The 6,587-nt window shown below is 44.1% G+C and overlaps 1 long non-coding RNA gene across 1 annotated transcript; it reads right to left on the bottom strand.

The window, feature by feature from the left end:
• Positions 1–279: 279 nt before the first annotated feature.
• LOC143443432 (uncharacterized) lies at positions 280–4,873 on the bottom strand. Its single transcript, XR_013112390.1, has 3 exons — positions 4,779–4,873; positions 521–621; positions 280–421 (listed from the first exon to the last, which is right to left on the bottom strand). It is a non-coding gene; the product is annotated as an uncharacterized LOC143443432 (long non-coding RNA).
• Positions 4,874–6,587: the final 1,714 nt, after the last annotated feature.

Raw genomic sequence — 6,587 nt, 5'->3', positions numbered from 1 at the left:
TTCTGCAAACAAGTCTCAGGGATCTATTAGGAAAAGAGTGATGTTCAATAGGCTTAGAAACTCCTGTAACAAGATGCTGTTCTCTGAACAAGGAAGGCTGGGAGAGAAGACTAGGAGAGAAGTGTGGAGTGGGGCAGTGGTGAGGTGTAGTCTCAGGCTTCTGGTGACATTTCTACTTTTGAATCTAGTCCATTTTTTTTAAAGGCTGACCATTAGTTGACACTTCCATATTCCCGAAAACCACATTTATTTATTTGTGTATGGAGGGTTAGTTACATGCCATGGTGCATGTGTAGGGATCAGAGGACAACCCTTGAGAGTCAGCCTTCTCCTTCCACTGTGTGGGGACCATGGAGATTGAATTCAGATCTTCAGATTTGGTGGCAAGAACTCTTTAATCATTGAGCCATATTCTGGGCCCCTATTTTCAGGTTTTTAAAAGTAAAAAGAAAATAAATTTATTTCTCTCCTTTCTAGGAAAGTGAGGTCAACATCATTACAAGGAATCTGATGAACTCACTCGCATTAGGTGAGAGGCATTGGATCCCCTGGAGATGGAGTTACAGACAGTTGCGAGCTGCCCAGAGTGGTTGCTGGGAGTTGAGCTCAGATCCTCTGGTCCTGCCGGGAGCCAAAGCCATGAAATTACTTGCTGTTCTGGAAAAACCTAGTTAAAAGTATAAGGTTAAGAAAGGACATTTGTGGTCTCAGGCCCCAGGAACTTAAAGAATGTCTGCAACGCTCAACTTTATATACTAGTCATCATCCTGCCACTCAGGTCATGATGCATGGCCCATCTCCGTTCACAGTAGCCACACTTTACTGATGTAGCTTGTTACCCTTGTAAGAGGCTCGAAGGTTACATATTGGCTGGAGTGCAGAGTGTTCTGATTAATGTGCATCTTCAAAGTGACAAGTGATATACACTTGAGGTCCAGGGGATGGAGAGACAACCTTGAAGCATATGGGGACATCTTCATGGTCTAGTTTCTGCAGGAGAATCCTCTCCGAGATGAGCTCTCATCCTCCAAGTAACTAGACTTTGGGCCAGCTGCCCCTTCTCTTGCCAAAAAGCCACTCTGTGCTTCGGTGAGATAAAGGTGAGAGTTTGGATATGGCTCTCGGCAACTATAGCAAACTTTAGAGTGCGGAGTATGGTGATTTTCATATTTCACATTGAAGATTAAAAAAAAAAAAAAAAACCCAAACTTATGGTTTTCTAAAATAAGCACAAAACTGCAGAGTTGCAATTCCAAGAAAACCCCCAAAACATTTTTATTTTTTTATTTATGCACGTGCAAGTATGTGTTCATATGATGTGTGTGTGTGTGTGTGCGCGCGCGTGCATGTGTAAAGATCAGAGGTAAGTCTCAAACATGTTTTCTCAGGCCTTGTCCACCTAGATTTTGAAAATGGCTCTCTTACTGAGATCTGGAGTTTGCTGATTAGCTAGTTGCCTTGTCCAGGGAGCCTCAGGGATCCACCTATTTCCAATTCAAAGTCCTGGGTTTGCATGTGTACATTACCACATTTAAATTTTTATGTAGGTGGTAGGGATTGAACTCAGGTCCTTGTGTGTGTACCCAGCAGCTGCTTTACTCACTAACCCTTAACCCCAAAGCATCAACTAAGGGGATGATATCAGAGGATGCAGTTTGTTTGAGGACTGCTTTCCTGCTCTTACCACACTGCCTTTGTTTTTATTACTTCTTTGGGTTGGGGGAAGCCTTTTCCCAGGGCACCCGTGTGGCATGCATTTGCCATGAAACACTCCCGAAGAGCAACACTCTTCTTCACTTCATTAAGAATCTTTCATTTCAAAGCACGTCTTCAAGTTCATCTCTGGAGTAGGAAGACAGAGCCCTGTAAATATGTCTTTGAGAATTAATTTTGTGGTGTGTCTTCCTGCTCTCCTGGGAGCTGAAGCTCAGATGCTGATTCTCACTCCTTAAGTGCTCTCCGAGGCAAGGCACGATTCAGTCCACAAACCGGAGGTGTGTCCTGGGAACACCGGAATGTTGGAGACGGCAATCAGCAAGCATTAAGGAGCTCATGTTTTTAAAAATGAGCTCGGAATCGGAAGCTATCATCACTCAGTCACCTGCTGGGTTCATCCACCCTTTAGAAACAAGGACAGCTCAAAGATTGTTACCTAGAATTTTACTTGACAGGCTGGAGCTTGTTTCTAATAAATATGTTTTTGGCTCTTCTGAATTAGATGAAAAAGTATATTCTGGAATAGAGCATGGAGGGATAAATTGTAGATAATATAAAGCTAAAATCACAGTTCTGTTGGGCTCCTTAAACAGACTTGAGGCTGTGACTGTCTCATGCCAAGGCAATTACATAGTCAGTTCATTTAGAAAGGTCACATCAATGACTGGCTGGATATATAAAAAGCTATAAATATCTGGGCTGTTTGAGCTTGCAATTTGGTCAAATAAACTCTGGAGATGTGTTGGCAGAGATAGCAGTGCGCTTGGTGACCAATTACTTCGATTTTTTTTTCCAGGAACTTTTATGCAAATTGGTTTCCAAATTTTGCCTCTTAAGGACAGCATTAACTTGGTTATTAATCTTTTTTTTTTTTTTTTTAAGCACGGACATTGACTGTTTATAATAACAAGGATGAGTTTAACGGTCTGCAGACTTCTAATCTGTGCTTGTGAATGCCGTCAGTTCTGCTGCCTGATACACGGCTTGACCAATGGTTCACCAAGGAAGAGCAGACTCAGTTGGAGGGGAAGCAATGAGGACTGTCTTCCATGAACTTTTCTTTCTCTTGGTGGAGTGATTTGTCCCCATAATGGTCCTGCTTTGTTCATTTTAGGGTACCCGTGGCCTCAATGTAACACCCACCTGTTCTTTCCTGTGTGTTTCCCACCAGGAAATTGTAAGTCCTTTCTTATGCTTTATTTCACTTTCCACATAGAATTCTTGCAAATGCAGAAAATTTAGGAAATGTAAAGGAAATCCTGAAATTCTGCCTTTGAACATAAATGACACCAACAGTTTTGTCTCTTCCTTCCCTTCTGCTTATGCCCGTTCCTTCTTTCCTATCTTTCCTCTCCATCATAGTTGGTCAAATTGGGGATAAAGAGGAAAGCCCTCCATGGCTCCAGCTCTATATGTAGGGGAGGGTGGCCTTGTCAGGCATTGGTGGGAGACAAGATCCTTGGTCCCCTGAAGGCTGGATGCCCAGTGTGGGGGAATTTGAGGGCGGGGAGGTGGGAGTGGGTGGGTGGGGGAACTTCGTCATAGAAGCAGAAGGAGGGGGGATGGGATAGAAGGTTCCTGGGTGGAGGGGGGAATGGGGAAAGGGGATAACATCTGAAATGTAAATAAAATATCCAATAAAAAATGAAAAATTATAAGCTTTACTGTTCATAATACCATATCAAGAAGATTGATTTGCACAACATTTATTATAGGGTAAACAAATGTTAAAAGTTCATAGTCCATGTAACCACCTCAGGTGAAACACTGCAAGAATCATTCATCCAAGAAGCAATGAAACCAGCAAACATGTGCAAGAAAACAAAATTTCTATTGTTAATTCCCAGTTATTCTACAGCTGAGCCTAATTTAAATAATTCCAACTAATACATAAAAAAATCTTTTGAATATAAAATCCATGCAATTTTACTAAAGTGTGTTTTAAAAAAAAGCTAAAGTGGTATATACATGATAAAAAAGAGGAAAGCCCTCTATATAATTCATCTGTAAGCCCATCATCTTCAAACAAAATCGCTGTGTCACACAAAAACATGTCCCCATACTTACCATGTGCCTGCTGACCATAGCTACTTCTATAGAGTGAGTGCCTTCCCAGAGCTCGCCACATGTGAGGAAAAGAGGTATGGGGATTGTACTAAAATGGCTGCTTTGGTGAAAGCATCTTTTCTTGGCTTTGACATGTGCTCTATGCATAGAAGAGCTTCTAGAAGGACATGGAAGGAGTATTTATTGCTACCCTTTCCAGTTCCAGCCCTGGAAAGAGGTCACATAGTTAACTGCATTTGGAACTACATCTCCCTAAGTCAGTCAAATTCAGGCAGTCACAAGTCTCTAGGTTCCCCAGGCCTCCGTGCCTCTCCTATAAAATGCAGACAACTGCCTTGTCTAGCCAATAGTGTTCCTGCGAGCCACTCCCCCAACGTCATGCTTTTTCTTAATAGAAAGTAAGCAACCATAGCGACTTTGACTGAAGCTAAGGCTATCTTAGACCAAGTTTCTGGAAAAGGGTTCAGAGAGATTTTTTTGAAGAACAAGTTCACCAGAGACTGCCTCCTCAAGACAAGACCGGAAGTGAGTAGGAAGGCAAGATCAGGCAGAGGTAAGGGAATCACCTCAGCCAATCCCACAAGGAGTTCTGGGCCTGAGGTAGCTATTCAGAGTTGCTTCAAATTAAGGCTGGGAACCAGACCTCTTGCATTGGCTAGGCAGTGGATGTAGGGCACCCTTGGGGAGAGGACATGTGCTCAGAGAAGGTGGGTCCCCATGGCTGAGGACATTTCCTCTGGCAAGACAGAGTTCTGTGTGAGCAGCCGCGTTGTTAGCAGTTGAGTGCAGCATCCTTATCTTACCTATTTAGATTCACTTGCTCATCATAGTAAGTTCTAGAAACAGACTGTCTATGATCCCAGATCTTTAAATTATCTCCTGAGAATACTTAGAAGATGAGGTTAGTGGGAAGAAGTCACACCCCATGGCTACCACCAATGGTCTCAGGGACAGCAGCTTACATTTCTTTTAATGGTCTCAGGGACAGTACTTACATTTCTCTCTGCTACCAAGTCCCAATTAGTTTAAATCTGAGCTCATGACTCTTTGGGAGACTCCACGCTCTGCTCTCGTCAGCGGGAGGTCTCAGACTCTGGCCATCATGTTTTTATTCATGCTTTTGTCTATTTACTCCAAACCGTCGGAAGCTGTGGAAAGGGCTCAGTGGGTAAAGTCGGTGCCCTGCAAGCACGAGGAACTGATTTCCAATAGCCACATAAAAAGCATGGCAGCACTTTCCTGTAACACCAGCACAGGGTGAGAGGGGAAGACAGGTGAGTCCTGGGGGCTCACAGGCCAACGAGTCCAGATGAAAGTGTAATCCCCCAGGTTGAGAGAATGACTCTGTCCCCAAAAGTAATGTAGACAGCTATAGAGGAAGACACCTGGTATCTTCTGATTGTACACGTACTGAGATGCACATATGTTCATGACATAAACACTACATGCACACACACATGCACATACACACACACACATATGCACACACACACATGCACACACACACACACATGCACACACACATGCACACACACACATGCACACACACATGCACACACACATGCACACACACACACACACACACACACACACACACACGCACGCACACCCCACACATGCACACACACATGCATGCAGACACACTCTCAATTGACAAGTAAGATCTAAGAGATAGTCCACGGTGGATGTACTCTTCCTATCCAAATACATAGAACAGCTACTTCCCCATAAAGCCCAGGGTTAGATACTCCATGGTGTGGTAGACACTTTCCATGGCGCCTGTTCCTTGGGACATGAAGTCTGGGTTGCTTAGTAGATACACTCATCCTCTTCAGATCAGGTCGTCTATCCTAGCAGGGTCTGGCCTGGTAGGGAAGTTGCACACACATTCTCCAAGTGGTCCATGCTAGGGATGGTAGACAGAGCTATGTGTGCTGCTGTGCTTTAGTGTCCCGTATTTATGTGGGGACTCAGCCATGTGTACTGAGTGCTTTAGTGCAGCGGCTGTGACCTCAGAAATCATGTCCTATCCTCACAGGCATCTTCTAGCAGTTTCCTCAACCTTGTCTCCAGAGATGGCTCGGCTGCTCCATCAGCCTGCTAGCTTTTGGTGGTATAGCTTGTGACAAAGTGATCACGACTTTCAGGACATGTGCCTACGCCTGGCAGTCCATCAAGGCACACCCACTGGTCCTCAATACACCATTTACATAGACAAGCCATAATGATAAGCAGAGAGGTGACTTGGTCATTGTGCCCTACGCTGGGAAGATGGACAAGTATGGAGATCTAGTGACTCCAAGCTAAGTCTTCAGGATACTGATCATGAGAGTTAGGTTGAAATGAAGGGAAAGGTGAACACAGCAAACCAGTCTTTGTCAAATGTGGTCCTGATTTTTGATTCTTCATGTCCATGTTGTAAAGTGTCAGCACCATGTGAAATCTCTTCCTGGGACACAAGTTTCTCCTCTGGCTGTCAGGGCTTCAGCCTTTCCTAACTGCTATCATAAACTTCCTAAGGGAAACCCCCAACTCCATGGAATCCATTATGTCTGTAGTCTTCATAGATGAGGGAAAAGGCATGGCTGTCTCCCTGTAGAATAGCTTTACTTCTGCCACGACAGTTATAACCACAGCAATGGATCCCACAGTTGTAGCCCCTTACTATAATGCTGTTCTATAAAATGTGTCTCAACACAGGGAGCATTAAGAGGGGACTGTGCCAGGGGACCAGATATTCTGTAAGTCTTCATAGAGTTGGACTGTCTGAGAGCTGCCAAGGAGGGAAGAAATCCTGTGCTTGA

This window comes from Arvicanthis niloticus, chromosome 9 (genome assembly GCF_011762505.2).
Source record: "Arvicanthis niloticus isolate mArvNil1 chromosome 9, mArvNil1.pat.X, whole genome shotgun sequence".
Lineage (NCBI taxonomy): Eukaryota > Metazoa > Chordata > Mammalia > Rodentia > Muridae > Arvicanthis > Arvicanthis niloticus.
The sequence above is the reverse complement of the archived record's forward strand: the minus strand, read 5'-3'. Positions and strand labels throughout refer to the sequence as shown.